Source organism: Eriocheir sinensis, chromosome 29 (assembly GCF_024679095.1).
Source record: "Eriocheir sinensis breed Jianghai 21 chromosome 29, ASM2467909v1, whole genome shotgun sequence".
NCBI classification, from domain to species: domain Eukaryota; kingdom Metazoa; phylum Arthropoda; class Malacostraca; order Decapoda; family Varunidae; genus Eriocheir; species Eriocheir sinensis.
The window spans coordinates 8,832,924-8,850,423 of record NC_066537.1 but is presented as its reverse complement, the minus strand read 5'-3'; the positions used below and the strand labels follow the sequence as shown (position 1 = coordinate 8,850,423).

At 38.8% G+C, this 17,500-nt stretch overlaps 1 protein-coding gene across 3 annotated transcripts in view; it reads left to right on the top strand.

Annotated features, from left to right (window-relative positions):
• Positions 1-17,500, top strand: part of LOC127004985 (protein FAM9A-like) — an 86,222-nt gene that overhangs the window by 36,890 nt on the left and 31,832 nt on the right. Inside the window, exons 2-3 of one of the 3 annotated variants that reach the window (XM_050873389.1) lie at positions 1,731-1,781; positions 10,125-10,168. The gene's annotated coding sequence lies outside the window, so the exon portion shown is untranslated. Of the gene's footprint in view, positions 1-1,728; positions 1,782-10,124; positions 10,169-17,500 lie in introns of all 3 variants that reach the window. The other 2 variants (XM_050873390.1, XM_050873392.1) reach the window with 2 other exon arrangements.

Sequence of the window (17,500 nt, the reverse complement as noted above, 5' to 3'; positions counted from 1 at the left end):
TGCTACTACTACTACTACTACTACTACTACTACTACTACTACTACTACTACTACTACTACCACTACATAACTACATACCTAGTACCAGCTGTTCCTCTCTCTCTCTCTCTCTCTCTCTCTCTCTCTCTCTCTCTCTCTCTCTCTCTCTCTCTCTCTCTCTCTCTCTCTCTCTCTCTCTCTCTCTCTCTCTCTCTTCCTGTCCCCTTTAAAAAAAGAGGTTGACTGACTGATTGGGTGACTAGCTATTTGACTGGCTTATTAACAGGGGGTGTACTGACTGACTAAATAGCTCATTGAGACTGACTAGCTGACTGACTGACTGTATGGGTGAGTGAGTGACTGACTGACTGATTTAATAGTTTACTGACTGATGTAATATATGACTGACTGACTGACTGATTGACTAACTTAATGAATGCTTACTGACTTAACATATGGCAGACTGACTGACTGACTGACTAACTGACTGAATGAATGAATGAAAGTTGTGTGTGTGTGATAGTGTGTGTGTGCTGTGGTGTTAGTGTTCTCTGTGTTGTGTGTGTTGTGTTAGTGTTGTTGTTGTTGTTGTACATATATTAGTAGTTGTTGTCATGGTGATGGTGGTGGTGAGAGCATTTCAAATTCAAGGAGAGGACGAAGTGGACGAGGACGAGGAGGAGGAGGAGGAGGAGGAAGAAGAGAAGAGTTGTTGTGACTGGCAATATGAAAGAATCCAGCCCTGCTACTAATGTGCGTGTGTGTGTGTGTGTGTGTGTGTGTGTGTGTGTGTGTGTGTTTAGAAAGAGGTCAGTGCTTGTTTGTTTGTCTGTCAATTTGTATGCTTATCTTTCTGTGTGTTTGTTTGTTAGTGTTTGTGTGTGTGTGTGTGTGTGTCTTGTAGTAGGTGTTTATATTTTTTTGATCTGTTCTCTTGTATTTTTTTGTTTATATACGAATTTATTTACATTTTTTACCATTGTTATTTTCCTTAACTTTTCTTTTTTGCTTTTTTGCACAAGATCATATTTTCCTTAATTTTTTTTTTTTTTTGCATTTTTTACACATCTTATTTTCCTTCACTTTCATTATTTTTTTTCATTATTTTAGACATATTTTTCCTAACTTTTTTTTTTACATTTTTTACTCATATTTTCCTTAACTTTATTTTTTTTTTACACATGATCATATTTTCCTTTATTTTTTTATGTGTTTATATTTTATTTGTCTCTGTGTATTTATGTGTGTCTGTTTATCTCGCTGTCCGTCCGTCTGTCTGTCATTATCTTGTCACTTTCACAATGCTATCTTGCTTTCTACACACGTACAAATCTGATTCTCTCTCTCTCTCTCTCTCTCTCTCTCTCTCTCTCTCTCTCTCTCTCTCTCTCTCTCTCTCTCTCTCTCTCTATGTATGTCTATTGTTACTTCCATTCCTCTATCTCATTTTTCTTCCTTCTTTCTCTTATTTTACTTTTATTCTCTCTCTCTCTCTCTCTCTCTCTCTCTCTCTCTCTCTCTCTCTCTCTCTCTCTCTCTCTCTCTCTCTCTCTCTCTTCCTATAGTACTTCCCCAAACACTCTTATCAGAACCCATTCATTATATATACCTACATGTGTGTGTGTGTGTGTGTGTGTGTGTGTGTGTGTGTGTGTGTGTGTGTGTGTGTGTGTGTACAGGCGTCTCTAATGAGCGCCGTATGTGTACATCTTCCGTGTGTTTATTTGTTTGTTTGTTTTTCTTCCTCAGAGAGTGCGTCAGTGAGGAGGACCGCAGGTGGCTGACGATCTGCTTCTAGCCAGGTATGTGTTTAAGGGAGAACGTCAGCCGGTCACTATGCAAGGGGGAGAGAAAACAATAATAATAAAAAATAATAATAATAACAACAATAACAACTACTACTACTACTACTACCATCACTACTATTGCTATTATTACTACTACTACTGTGTGTGTGTGTGTGTGTGTGTGTGTGTGTGTGTGTGTGTGTGTGTGTGTGTGTTCCTTGCGTCATTTTCAGTTGGTCACCGGCCGGTCCTCGGATGACTGAGCAAGTACACTCTCTCTCTCTCTCTCTCTCTCTCTCTCTCTCTCTCTCTCTCTCTCTCTCTCTCGGTAACTTCTTTTCAATGTTCTCTGTCCTTTAACTCATCCTCTCTCTCTCTCTCTCTCTCTCTCTCTCTCTCTCTCTCTCTCTCTCTCTCTCTCTCTCTCTCTCTCTCTCTCTCTCTCTCTTCTTTTCAATGTTCTCTTTCCTTTATCTCTCTCTCTCTCTCTCTCTCTCTCTCTCTCTCTCTCTCTCTCTCTCTCTCTCTCTCTCTCTCTCTCTCTCTCTCGGTAACTTCTTTTCAATGTTCTCTGTCCTTTAACTCATCCTCTCTCTCTCTCTCTCTCTCTCTCTCTCTCTCTCTCTCTCTCTCTCTCTCTCTCTCTCTCTCTCTCTCTCTCTCTCTTATCGTATGGCTGGAGAAAGAGGAAGAAAAAGAGGAGGAGAGAATAGAAGGAGAGGAAGAAGGGTATTCCTCTCTTTCTCCCTCTCTTCCTCCTCTCCACTCCCTCCTTCCTCTTCCTCTTCCTCCTCCTCTTCCTTCCCTCTTATCCTCCCTCCCTCCCCCCCTTCTATTGCATCCTCCTTTGCCCTTCTTACCTCGTTATATCCTTCTTCCTCGCACACACACACACACACACACACACACACACACACACACACACACACACACACACACACACGTAGAAACCGTTTTTATAAGTATTTTGCAAGTTTCTTTTTTTTTTTTTGTTTTTTCGTTTCTTTTTTCATTCTTTTCATTCTTCCACTCTCATTCTTCCCTTCTTTCATTCTTCCTCTTTTATTCTTTCTTCCTTTCATTCTTCCTTTGTTCATTCTTCTTTTGATTCTTCCTTTCATTCTTCCCTTTTTTCATTCTTTCTTTCATTCTTCCTTCCTTTCATTCTTCCTTTTTCATTCTTTCTTCCTTTCATTCTTCCCTTTTTTCATTCTTTCATTCTTCCTTCCTTTCATTCTTTCTTTCATTCTTCCTTCCTTTCATTCTTCCCTTTTTTCATTCTTTCATTCTTCCTTCCTTTCATTCTTCCTTTCTTCATTCTTTCTTTCATTCTTTCTTCCTTTCATTCTTTCTTTCATTCTTCCTTCCTTTCATTCTTCATTTTTCCTTATTTTCATTCTTCCATTCTTCATTTTTTCATTTTTTTTCATTTTTCCCTTTCATTCTTCCTTCCTTTCATTCTTCCTTTCTTTTCATTCCTCCTTTTCATTCTTCCTCATTTTCTGTTAATGAATGAAGAAAAAAAGATATGGAAAGGAGTGAACAGAAGAATGGTTTGATAAGTTAAGGAAAAGGAAGAAACTAAATAAAGGAGGAAGTTGATAAAATGCATGAATAAATAACGAGTGAGAATATATGAATAAGAGGAATAATAAATAAATGGTGAAAGGAATGATTTGATACGTGAAGGAGGGGGAAAAGAATAAGTAAATAAGGAAATAGATGAATGGATAAATAAGTTAGTAAAGGAAGAGATGGGACACGGAAAAAAGGAAAGGAACAGAGGATTGTGTAAATATATGTGAAAAGGAATATGAGTGAAAAGAAGAAGAGGTTAGGAAAGTAATGGAAATAACGGAAGAGATGAGAAACTAAATAAAAGAAAGGAATAGAGAATAAATGAATAAAGGAAAGGAATAGAGAATAAAGAAATGAAAGAAAGGAGTAGAGGTATTAGTAAAAAACATTAGTAAAAGAATATAAATGGAAAGGATAGGAAAATACAAGAAACAAAAATCGTGTAGGACAAAAAATATCAGGAAACGTAAAACAGAAATAATAATAAGATTTTGCTAAAGGAAATAGTGAAGGATTTGATGATGATGATGATGATTTTGTTGTTGTCGATGTTATTCAGGAAGACGGAAAATCGTTCTTCAAAAAATCAACCTAAAGAAAAGGAAAGAAAAAAAAGAATTATTAGTAAGAACATAAAGAATATAAATGAAAATATGCAAAGGATAGAAAAATACAAGAAACAAAAATCGTGTAGGACAAAAAATATCAGGAAACGTAAACAGAAATGATAAGATTTTGCTAAAGGAAATAGTGAAGGATTTGATGATGATGATGATGATGATGATGTTGTTGTCGATGTTGTTCAGGAAGGCGAAAACTCGTTCTTCAAAAAATCAAACTTTACTTATTTATTTATTTATTTGTTTATTTATTTTTAGCAGTGACTTGCAGATTCTTTTAATAGCACTTGATTCCGTACATAGAAAGAGGCTGCGTGTACGTATAAACACACACACACACACACACACACACACACGCACACAGGGGAGAGAGAGAGGTGACCTTGGGGAGGCTAACTTGTCTTGCTGCCGCTCCCCTCCCCCCCTCTTCCTTCCTCCTCCTCCTCCTCCTCCTCCTCCTCCTCCTGCTGCTTCCACCTGTTCACCTCTCACCCTTCTTTCCTCTTCTTCATGTTTTCACCTCTTATTTATTTTCTGTTTTTTGTTCGTTTTCTTCTCCCTCCTCCTCCTCCTCCTCCTCCTCCTCCTCTTCCTTCTCCTCTTCCATCTTTTCACCTTTCACCCTCTTTTTTATCTCTTCTTCCTCCTCCTTCTCCTCCTCCTCTTCCTCTTCTCCTCTTCCATCTTTTCACCTTTCACCCTCTTTTTTATCTCTTCTTCCTCCTCCTCCTTCTCCTCCTCCTCTTCTCTTCTATCTTTTCATCTTTCACCCTTCTCTTTTTTATCTCTTCTTCCTCCTCCTTCTTTTCCTCCTGTTCACCTTTCACCCTCTTTCCTCCTCCTCTTCCTCCTCCTCCTCCTCAAAATGATAATAATGATAATAATAATGACTTCGGAAATTAAGAAATATAAGAGAAAATAATTACGAAGGAAAGTAAAAAAGTTAAGCCCTCCTCCTCCTCCTCCTCCTCTTCCTCCTCTTCTTCCTTTTCCTCCTAATGCCATCCTCCTCTTCCTCCTCCTCCTCTTCCTCCTCTTCTTCCTTTTCCTCCTAATGCCATCCTTCTCCTCCTCCTCCTCTTAATACCATCCTCTTCTTTCCTTCCTCCTCCTTCATTTCGTTCTCTTCCTTATCCTCTTATCGGCCAATCTCTCCCTCCCTCCTCCTCCTCCTCCTCTTCCTCTTCCACCTCCTTTTTTTTTTTCCTATGACGATGTAAGTTTTATTTTTGGCGTCCGTAAATATATATACAGGGATTCTTGTGAGCAATTCAGATTATGCAAGTCTTCGTGTGTGTGTGTGTGTGTGTGTGTGTGTGTGTGTGTGTGTATGTGTGTGTGTGTGTGTGTGTGTGTACCAGAGGCCAGGGCGCGGTTGCCGACTTTCCCATGTATGTGTGTGTGTGTGTGTGTAGGTAGATTGGGCAAGGCCGACCTACACACACACACACACACACACACACACACACACACATATACGTACACACACACACACATACACACAGATTCCACCACGACTACCCATTCTCCATCCTGCCCCCTCGCGTTCAAACCCCTTCCCTGACTTCGACCTCAACACACACCCTCTCACTTTTCCCCCTTTATTTCCCATTTCCGAGGGCGTGGCTGCTCTTTGCGGGGATGAGGTAAGAGTTAAAGAGTTGGGGGAACCTTACACCCAATCCCCAGGCAGGTAGCAAGCATGGGGAGGCGAGGAGGGGAAGGCAAAGTCAAGGTTATGAAATGAAGGATGCGTGCCCTGGGCCAAACCGCGTTACCGCCTCCTCCTCCTCTCTCCTCTAAGCTTCCTCCGCCATGCTAAGTAGTGCCTCGTCAAATAACAGTGAAAATGACGTTAAAGTGAGGTAATTATAGGTGGAAAGTGCATTGTAAGTCTAACGGTGTATTAAGTGGTGTTTTTGTGCGTGTGTTTTTGTTGCTATTGTTGTTGTTGTTGCTGTTGTGTTGTAATGTGAGGTAAGGTTAGGTTGGTTTGTTCGTTCGTGTGTGTGTGTGTGTGTGTGTGTGGAAATAAGTAAGTAATTGGTTTGGTAGGTAAGGTGGTTTTCTCTTTTTTTTTTTCATGTGTGTTTTGTTTACCTGTGTGTTTGTTTGTTTGTGTGTTTTGAACGGGGCGGTTGTTTGGTTTGGTAGGTAAGGTTGTTTTTGGTCTTGTTTTCATTTCGTTTTCCTTGTTTTCATGTTTGTTTTGTTTTCATGTCTGTGTTTGTGTGTGTTTGTAACGTGGGGAGGGGGAGAGGGGTGAGTAATCCAGGACATATCTTATTCAATTTGTGTTTGTTTAGCCACCTTGTTTGTGTTTGTGTACGTGTGTGTGTTTGTTTTGTTCACCTTGTTTGTATGAGTATGTGTGTTTGTGCTTTTTTACGAGACGGTTGTATTTAGGATGTCTGTTTTAGTAAGTTTGTTTTGGTCACCTTGTGTGTGTGTGCGTGTGTGTGTGTGTGTGTGTGTGTGTGTGTGTGTGTGTGTGTGTGTGTGTGTGTGTGTGTGTTTGCGACGTTTAAGTTTTAATAATTGCACGACTTATATTTATCATTAATCTTTATTTTTTCTCTTTCTATTTTCTCTCTCTCTGTATTACTAAGTTTGTATTGGTCACCTTGTGTGTGTGTGTGTGTGTGTGTGTGTGTGTGTGTGTGTGTGTGTTTGCAACGTGTAAGTTTTAATAATTCCACGACATATTTATCACTGACCTGTTTTTCTTCTTTTCTTTTTTCTCTTTTTTCTCTCTTTCTCTCCGCTGCATTCCATCACGCGAGAGGAAAAGACAAGTGAAAATTATATGAAAGTTGACGATTACCACATTTTATCAACTACCCCGGAAGCAAAAATCATATTAAAACTAACCTTTCTACTACTACAGCTACTACTACTACTACTACTACTACTACTACTACTACTACTACTACTACTACTACTACTACTACTACTACTACTACTTCTACTACTACTACTACTACTACTACTACTACTTCTTCTTCTTCTTCTTCTTCTTCTACTACTACTACTACTACTACTACTACTACTACTACTACTACAGAGAGAGAGAGAGAGATGAAGGGAAGGAAGGAGGGAGAAAATTGAGCGATACATTGGACAGAGAGAGAGAGAGAGTCATAGTAGTATAAAAATGTCATTCAACTTTCATTTAACATTTTCTATATTGTTTTTTTTCTTCGTTTTTTTCTTTTTACCTTCATTAACATTCTTATCTTATTCCGACACTTTTTATTGACGAATTTAAATGAGGACTCTCTCTCTCTCTCTCTCTCTCTCTCTCTCTCTCTCTCTCTCTCTCTCTCTCTCTCTCTAGGGGTCGTCCCATTCAAAACAAACCGCTCCGTAATGTTTTTTTTTATTGTTTTGTTTTTTACTTTTTTTTGTCATTCCTTCGTTCATATCACATTTACTCAAACTATTTTTTTTTCCTTTTTTTCTTATTTATCATATTTTCTTTACTCTTTCGATTTTCTTTCATTCCTTTGCTCAGTAATGATTTTTTTCTCGTTTTATTCTTGTTTTTAATTCTTTCGTTCGTTTTCTAATTATCTTTCTTTTTCTATTATTTTTCGACTTTTCTCTTTTCTTAACTTTTTTCTTATTATTTCTCAACTTTATCTATTTATTTTATTATTTTATTAACTTTTCTGATTTTTTAACTTCTCTCTAATTTCTAAACTTTTTTCTCTTATTTCTTAACTTTTCTCCATTATTTTCCTCACCATTTTCGATTTTATTTTTATTATTTCTTCGCTCAAATTCCGATTATGCAAACAGTTATAAATATTTTGTCTTTTTTTCTCCTACTTTCGTCATTTCGAGTTTTTTTTTTTCCATTCCTTTGCAGATTTTTTTACTTGCTGTCGTCACGGTCTTCAAATCCATCGTCTTGTGTATTGTTATTCGCATTCGTAAGAGTTGTCACGTGACCTTCCGCTATTGTGACGTAATTCTTGACGATGTGTGAAATCAGTTATAGTCAGTCAGCCAGTCAGTCAATCAGTCGGTTTGTCAGTTAGTTATTCATTCAGTCAGTAAGTTAAAAAGGCAGGTAGGCAGGCAGTTTGTCAGTCAGGCGGTCAGTCAGTCAGTTAGTTAGTTAGTCAGTCAGTCAATCAGTCAGTTGGTCAGGCAGTTAGTCAGTTAGTTAATCAATCAGTCAGTCAGTCAATCAGTCAGCCAGTCAGTCAGTTAGATAGCCAGGCGGTCAGTCAGTTAATTAGTCAGTCAATCGGGCAGTCAGGTAATCAGTAAGTAAGTCAGTCATTCAATTAGTCAGTCAGTTAATCAGTCAGTTAATCCCTCAGTCAGTTAGTCAGTTAATCAGTCAGCCAGTCAGTCAGTTAATCCCTCAGTCAGTCAGTCAGTTAATCCCTCAGTCAGCCAGTCAGTCAGTTAATCCCTCAGTCAGTCAGCCAGTCAGTCAGTTAATCCCTCAGTCAGTCAGTCAGCCAGTCAGTCAGTTAATCCCTCAGTCAGTCAGTCAGTCAGTTAATCCCTCAGTCAGCCAGTCAGTCAGTTAATCAGTCAGTCAGTCAGTCAGTTAATCAGTCAGCCAGTCAGTCAGTTAATCCCTCAGTCAGCCAGTCAGTCAGTTAATCCCTCAGTCAGTCAGTCAGTTAATCAGTCAGTCAGTCAGTTAATCAGTCAGCCAGTCAGTCAGTTAATCCCTCAGTCAGCCAGTCAGTCAGTTAATCAGTCATCCAGTCAGTCAGTTAATCAGTCAGTCAGTCAGTTAATCAGTCAGCCAGTCAGTCAGTTAATCCCTCAGTCAGTTAATCACTCAGTCAGTCAGGCAGTTAATCCCTCAGTCAGTCAGTCAGCCAGTCAATCAGTTAATCAGTCAGCCAGTCAGTCAGTTAATCCCTCAGTCAGTCAGTCAGTCAATCAGTTAATCAGTCAGCCAGTCAGTCAGTTAATCACTCAGTCAGTCAGTCAGTCAGGCAGTTAATCCCTCAGTCAGCCAGTCAATCAGTTAATCAGTCAGCCAGTCAGTCAGTTAATCCCTCAATCAGTCAGTCAGTTAATCCCTCAGTCAGTCAGTAAGTTAATCAGTCAGTCAGTCGGTTAATCACTCAGTCAGTCAGGCAGTCAGGCAGTTAATCAGTCAGTCAGTCACTTAGTCTGTCAGCTGTTGTTTATGTTTTTGTTGTTACTTTCACATTATTATTATTATTATTATTATTATTTATGTTATTACTCTCTCTCTCTCTCTCTCTCTCTCTCTCTCTCTCTCTCTCTCTCTCTCTCTCTCTCTCTCTCTCTCTCTCTCTCCTTGGAGACTTCGCTTCGTGAAAGAAAGTTATCCACGTCACGCTCGAGAGAGAGAGTACAGCGTAACAGTAGCCTTTTCTTCTCCCCTCCTCCTCCTCCTCCTCCTCTAAGCTCACGTTTCATATCTTCTTAGTATATCTTTTTTTCTTCTTCTTCTTCTTCTTATTATTATTATTATTATCATTACTCATCTTATTATCATCATCATCATTATTGTTGTTGTTATAGCAAAATACACACTACTACTACTACTACTACTACTACTACGACTACTACTACGACTACTACAACCAGTCTTTACACTTTCGTTTTATTATTATTTTTTTAGTTCTTGAGTCGTCGTGGTTGGTTGCTTTAGCTTTCTCGCCATTGTTTTGCCTGTCTGTCTCGTCCTGTTAGTTTGTCTGTTTTTAGTCTTCATTTTCTTTTTATTTACTTCGGTTTCTCCTTGTTATTTTTCTTGTTCTTCCTCTTCTATAGTTCATTTTCTTCTTCTCTGCTCTTCTTTTTCTTCTACTTCTACTTCTTCGTGGTGGTAGTGTTGATGTTGATGTTGCTGTTACTACTACTACTACTTCTACCACCACCACCACCACTACTACTACTACTACTACTACTACTACTACTACTACTACTACTACTACTACTACTACTACTACTACTATAAAAAAATACTACTACTACTACTACTATAAAAAATACTACTACTACTACTACTACTACTACTACTACTACTTCTGTTACCACTACTTTCAAACCTAAACTCACCACGTAATATTAGTCTTTCCATTACTTTCATTAATTTCTATGATTTTATTGTAATTACGTAATATTAATAGTTTTCTCTTTTCCTCCCACACAGTTGCCACGTTGGGAGTCGCACCTTTCACCTTACATCACCCATAGGTAATTATTGGTGTTATTATTGTTATTATTATTATTATTATTATTAGTATTAGTATTAGTATTAGTATTGTGCGCTACGAACGTTCCAATATTTTTTTCTTAGTTTTCTTCTTCTATCTTTCTTCTTTTCTTTTATTTACAAACTTCCATATCTATCGTTTATTCTTTTTTTTTTTTTTTTTCTCTTCTACTTGTACTTCTACTACTACTACTACTACTACTACTACTTTATACTACTACTACTACTACTGCTGCTGCTGCTTTTCAGACTGACCTTTTGATTCTCTCTCTCTCTCTCTCTCTCTCTCTCTCTCTCTCTCTCTCTCTCTCTCTCTCTCTCTCTCTCCCCTGTAATTAAAGTCTTTCCCCCGCCCGGAAATTGGCTGCCCGCCCTGACGGCAACAGTTGTCAACAGGGCGGCGGCGGCGGCGGCGCTGGCGGGGGACGAGGGTCAGGGCTACCAACCACACAAGATTATTTTTATTATTATTATTATTTTACTTTTACAAGATTTTAGGGGGTCAAGGGGGTATTGGTAGGTATTTTGTTCTCTTTTTTATTAAGTTATTTTCTGGTGACTGATTTCTTCCTCCTCGTCTTTTTTCTTCTTATGTATAGTTTTTCGTATATTACTTCCCCTTTTTGTCTTCTATTTTCTACCTCTTTCGTCTTTTTTGAATTTTCCTCTTTGTTTTTATCTCTTTTTTTCTTGTCCTTGTTCTTTTTTTACTTTTCCTCCTCCTCCTCCCTTTGCCGTTCTTTCTTTTTTGTATTGCTGTTATTTTGGTGTTATCTCGATGTCATTTTGTTTTGTCTACGTGTTTATTTATCTGTATTTATCTCTCATATCTTTATTTATCCATTTAAATATCTCTCTCTGCTTCTGGTATTTTCTTGTTGTTTTGGTCTGCTGCGTACTTGTTTTAACTCTCTCTCTCTCTCTCTCTCTCTCTCTCTCTCTCTCTCTCTCTCTCTCTCTCTCTCTCTCTCTCTCTCTCTCTCATGCTTTCAATATATCTCCAATTTCTTACTTATTTTTTTTCCTTTCCCTCTATTCTTTCTCTCCCATCTCTCCCTTTCCTTTCCTTTCCTTTCTTTTCACATGATTTTCTTTCTTTCTATACGTATATATTAAACTTCTCTTCATCCCTATCATACTTTCTTCCCAGTTGCGTTTCTTTTTTTATTTCTTTCCCTCGTTTCCTTCTCTCTCTCTCTCTCTCTCTCTCTCTCTCTCTCTCTCTCTCTCTCTCTCTCTCTCTCTCTCTCTCTCTTCCTCCCTCCCCCCTCCTCGTGGCCTTTACAAGAATGTCTTCCGGTGTGTCTGACAATCTCTGCTATAAATTGAACACAAAAACAAACAAAAAAATGGTGTAAAAGGTATGAGAGAGGGGCTGAGAAAAAGTGGTTAACCTCTCTCTCTCTCTCTCTCTCTCTCTCTCTCTCTCTCTCTCTCTCTCTCTCTCTCTCTCTCTCTCTCTTTATTTAACCTTTCCCTATCTTCAATGTCAACGGTCGTGTAGAGAGGTATGGTGTGTCCGTCTTTTTGTCTGTCTATCTGTCTGTTTGTCCTTCATCTGTGTGTGTGTGTGTGTGTGTGTGTGTGTGTGTGTGTGTGTGTGTGTGTTGAGAGAGAGAGAGAAAATGAAGGGAAAGATAAGAAAAAGGAGTTAGAGAGAAGGGGAGGAGAGTGAGAAGGGAAGAAAAGGGAGGAAAAGAAGAGAGAGAGAGAATGGTAGATTGATCGTCGACTTCCTTGTTTCTTGTTTTGTTGGGTCAATAATTGTTTGTTTGTTTGTTTGTGATTTTTTTTCTTATTGTTTTTTTTTTGTAGGAAGTGTCGCTGATTGTATTTTTATTTTTTATTTTTTTTTCTTAATGTTTGTTCGTGAGTTTGTTGTCTTCATTAACCTATTTTTTTGCACTGATTTACTAATGGTATGTACTATGACTTATTTATTTATTTATTTATTTTTACTAATTTGGTGGGTAGTATTTAATATTTTCTGATCTTCAATGTTATCTTCAAATTTCTTATACCTACTCTTTTCCTTTTTTCTTCCTTTTTTCATGTTTTCCTTTTTTCTCTTCTTGTTCTTTTTTCTCATTCTTGTCTTTCTTATTTTTTTTCTTTCATTATTTCCTTCTGTTTTTATTTCTCTAGGGATTTTGTTTATTAATGACTGAATGAGTGAGTTTGGGAGTGGTACAGGTGTGTGTGTGTGTGTGTGTGTGTGTGTGTGTGTGTGTGTGTGTGTGTGTGTGAACTGACCTACAAACTGACTAACAACTGCTACAACTTACTGAATGACTGACTGAATGACTTACTATCAGACTTAAATTGACTTACTGACTGGCTGACTGGTTTCCTGACTGACTCACTAACTACCAAACTGATCAACTATTTACGACTTGGCTGACTCTCTACTGACATTCTTTTACTAACATAATTACTTACCAGAAAAACTACTGACTGACTGATTGACTGGCTTATAAAGTGACTGACTGACTGAGAAATTAATTTACTGTCTACTCTATACTGGCATTCATTTACTAACTTAATTACTCACCCAAAAAAACTACTGACTGACTGACTGACTGACTGGGTGGCTGACTGGGAGGTGAGGGAGGTAACGGTGAATTGAGAATGTCCGCTCCTCCTCTTCCTCCTCCTCCTCCTCCTCTTCCTCCTCCTCCTCCTCCTCCTCCTCTTCTAACCACCACCCATCCACCCCACAGTCTCTCCCTCCCCTCCTCCATCCTGTTTCTCTCTCTCTCTCTCTCTCTCTCTCTCTCTCTCTCTCTCTCTCTCTCTCTCTAAGCAGGTGTGTGTGTGTGTGTGTGTGTTTTGCAAGTCAGCTTGAGAGAGATGTTATTGTTTCTCTCTCTCTCTCTCTCTCTCTCTCTCTCTCTCTCTCTCTCTCTCTCTCTCTCTCTCTCTCTCTCTCTCAAACCACTAAAATCTTGGCTCTCATGCACATTCTTTCTTTTTTACTAATTATTATTTTCTTTCGCGTTTTTCCTGAATCACTGAAGCAAGTTTTTGTTTACACTTCAATATTTACACTTAACGATCACGTGACATTGTTTACATTCAATTCGTTAGTTTTAGTTAACCACGTGACACCGTTTTCATTTAGTTCGTTACCTGTGTTATATGGAACGTCTCATTTAGTAAGGAAGAATAGATGATTTTTCTGAGTCAAGACTTAAGGTAACTTTTTGTGATTTTGTTAGGTTAGGTTAAGTTTTGGGTATCTTCAAACACATGATAGCCAGCACCTTATGGTATAAATCAACAAAGAATGACCTCACTTTGTTGTATGGAAAGTCTCATTAGTAAGGAAGCATATATGAATTTTCTGAGTCAAGACCTATAGTAACTGTTTGGGGTTTTGTTAGGTTAGGTTAGGTTAAGTTTAGGGTATCTTCAAACACATGATAGCCAGCACCTTATGGTATAAATCAACAAAGAATGACCTCACTTTGTTGTATAGAAAGTCTCATTAGTAAGGAAGCATATATGAATTTTCTGAGTCAAGACCTATAGTAACTGTTTGGGGTTTTGTTAGGTTAGGTTAGGTTAAGTTTAGGGTATCTTCAAACACATGATAGCCAGCACCTTATGGTATTAATCAACAAAGAATGACCTCACTTTGTTGTATGGAAAGTCTCATTAGTAAGGAAGCATATATGAATTTTCTGAGTCAAGACCTATAGTAACTGTTTGGGGTTTTGTTAGGTTAGGTTAGGTTAAGTTTAGGGTATCTTCAAACACATGATAGCCAGCACCTTATGGTATAAATCAACAAAGAATGACCTCACTTTGTTGTATAGAAAGTCTCATTAGTAAGGAAGCATATATGAATTTTCTGAGTCAAGACCTATAGTAACTGTTTGGGGTTTTGTTAGGTTAGGTTAGGTTAAGTTTAGGGTATCTTCAAACACATGATAGCCAGCACCTTATGGTATGAATCAACAAAGAATGACCTCACTTTGTTGTATAGAAAGTCTCATTAGTAAGGAAGCATATATGAATTTTCTGAGTCAAGACCTATAGTAACTGTTTGGGGTTTTGTTAGGTTAGGTTAGGTTAAGTTTAGGGTATCTTCAAACACATGATAGCCAGCACCTTATGGTATAAATCAACAAAGAATGACCTCACTTTGTTGTATAGAGTCTCATTAGTAAGGAAGCATATATGAATTTTCTGAGTCAAGACCTATAGTAACTGTTTGGGGTTTTGTTAGGTTAGGTTAGGTTAAGTTTAGGGTATCTTCAAACACATGATAGCCAGCACCTTATGGTATAAATCAACAAAGAATGACCTCACTTTGTATTATGGAAAGTCTCGTTAGTTAGGAAGCATATATGAATTTTCTGAGTCAAGACCTATAGTAACTGTTTGGGGTTTTGTTAGGTTAGGTTAGGTTAAGTTTAGGGTATCTTCAAACACATGATAGCCAGCAGCTTATGGTATGAATCAACAAAGAATGACCTCACTTTGTTGTATGGAAAGTCTCATTAGTAAGGAAGCATATATGAATTTTCTGAGTCAAGACCTATAGTAACTGTTTGGGGTTTTGTTAGGTTAGGTTAGGTTAAGTTTAGGGTATCTTCAAACACATGATAGCCAGCACCTTATGGTATGAATCAACAAAGAATGACCTCACTTTGTCAGATAATAACCTTCATTACTGAGGAAGCATATATGATTTTTTTTTTCTGGGTCAAAACATATTAGTTAGTTTGTTCGTTAGTAAGTTAGCTAGTTGACCACGTGACCTTGTTTACGTGACCTACCTGACCTTGTTTACATATACCGATCACCTGCCAATGTTTACATATTCCTGCACAGTTGAACGTATTTACAATTGACTAACCACCTGACCTTGTTTACATATAGCAGCACACGTGACCTTGTTTACATATGACCTACCTGACCTTGTTTACCGATCACCTGCCATTGTTTACATATTCCTGCACAGTTGAACGTATTTACTAATGACTAACCACCTGACCCTGTTTACAAATGGCAGCACACGTGACCTTGTTTACATATGACCTACCTGACCTTGTGTACATATACCGATCACCTGCCATTGTTTACATATTCCTACACAGATGAACATATTTACAAATGACTAACCACCTGACCTTGTTTACAAATGGCAGCACACGTGACCTTGTTTACATATGACCTACCTGACCTTGTTTACATTTAACCGATCACCTGGCACTGTTTACATATTCCAGCACAGTTGAACGTATTTACTAATGACTACCCACCTGACCTTGTTTACATATAGCTGCACACGTGACCTTGTTTACAAATAGCAGCACACGTGACCTTGTTTACAGTGCTTAGCCGCGTTGTTTACTCGTAACAGTCCGCGCGGCAGTGTTTGCGGCACGCTTCCGGAAGTCAAGAGCGCGAACCAGCCGAGTGAGAGGCAGCTGGGCAAACAATGTGTGTGTGTGTGTGTGTGTGTGTGTGTGTGTGTTCTCGTGTTTTTTTTCTCAATCTCTTTCTCTTGTTTTTGTTCTTGTTCTTGTTCTTGCTCTTCTTCATAATCTTCATCATCATTATCATCATCTGTGTGTGTGTGTGTGTGTGTGTGTGTGTGTGTGTGTGTGTGTGTGTTCTCGTGTTTTTTTTCTCAATCTCTTTCTCTTGGTGTTATTGTTGTTGTTCTTGTTCCTCTTGTTTTTGTTCTTCATCTTCGTCATCATCATCATCATCCTCTTCTTTTTCTTCTTCCTCTTCTTTTCTTCTCCACTGCTTCCCTCACTTCTTTTTCTTCTTCTTCTCTTTCTTCTTCTTCTCCCCTTCTTCCTTTCCTTTCAGACCTTATCCTTTCCTCTTTTTTTCTATATTATTTCCATTCTTTAAAGGCAAGAGAAAAAAAATATTCCCGAAAAATATACTGACCTGTGTGTGTGTGTGTGTGTGTGTGTGTGTGTGTGTGTGTGTGTACATTTTTTGAGTGAGCAGCGTGCACGTGCGTGACTTTGTTGAGTTCCTTCACCCCACGCACACAATTCCTCCTCCTCCTCCTCCTCCTCTTCTCCTCCTCCTCCTCCTCCTCCTCCTCCTCCTCCTTTCCTCCTCCTCCTCCACCTCTTCATTCTACTCTCTTTACCCCCTCTGCATCCACACACGCACACACAAACGCACACACACACCCTTCTCTTCCTCAATCTTCTCATCTCCTTCATCTCCCTCCTCCTCCTCCTCCTCCTCCTCTCCCCTCTCTTACTTTTCTCATTTGAACTATCCGAAAACTTTAGTCTGGCTCTTACCTCCCCCCTCCCCCCCTTTTTTTCCTCCCCTCCCTTCCTCCCCTTCCAATCTCTCCCTCTCCCCTCTTATTCCTCCCCCATTCCCGTCCCTTCCCGTCCCTCTTCCTCTCCTTCCCCCTCCTCTCCTTATAACCTTCTCTTCCCCTTCTTTCTTCTCCCCTCTCTCTCTCTCTCTCTCTCTCTCCCAGCTGTTTCCCCTCTCCCTCTTCCCCTCTCTTCCCCTCCCTCCAAATTCATCATCTCCTTTCCCCGTCCCCACTTCTCCCCTCTTCCTCTTCCAACGGCTTTCTCCCCTCTCCCTCCCTCTCCTTCTTCCCCTCTCCTCCCCTCTCTACCCCTCCTTTCCCCTCTTCCCCCCTCTTCCCCTCCCCCTCCTCCCATTCTTTCACCCGTCCAAGAGGCTTAAATCTTTTCCCTCCCCTCCTTCCTCCCTCTTTTTTTCCTCCCTCCCTCCCTCCCTCTTATCTCCTTGTTTACCTTATAACCTCCTCCAGTCTTCCTCTTCTCCTTGTCTGTCTCCATTTCCTCCTCTTCCTCCTCCCCCATCATCTCATTCTTCCTCATTTCCCTTTGAACTACATAACTTATTTGGCTCTTCCTTTTGCGTCTCTCTCTCTCTCTCTCTCTCTCTCTCTCTCTCTCTCTCTCTCTCTCTCTCTCTCTCTCTCTCTCTCTTGCCTTATTTATCAACTTTTCCGCATATTTATCTTTTATTTATTTTATTTATCTATTTATTTTCTTTATTTACCTTTATTTTATTTTATTTATTTTATTTATTTACCTTTATTTTATTTATTTTTATTCACTGTCTTTGCTTAGTTAATCTGTTTGTCTGTCTTTGTTCAACTCTGTATATATATATATATATATATATATATATATATATATATATATATATATATATATATATATATATATATATATATCTCTCTCTCTCTCTCTCTCTCTCTCTCTCTCTCTCTCTCTCTCTCTCTCTCTCTCTCTCTCTCTCTCTCATTCACAGCTTCATATCTTTAACACTATCTATCT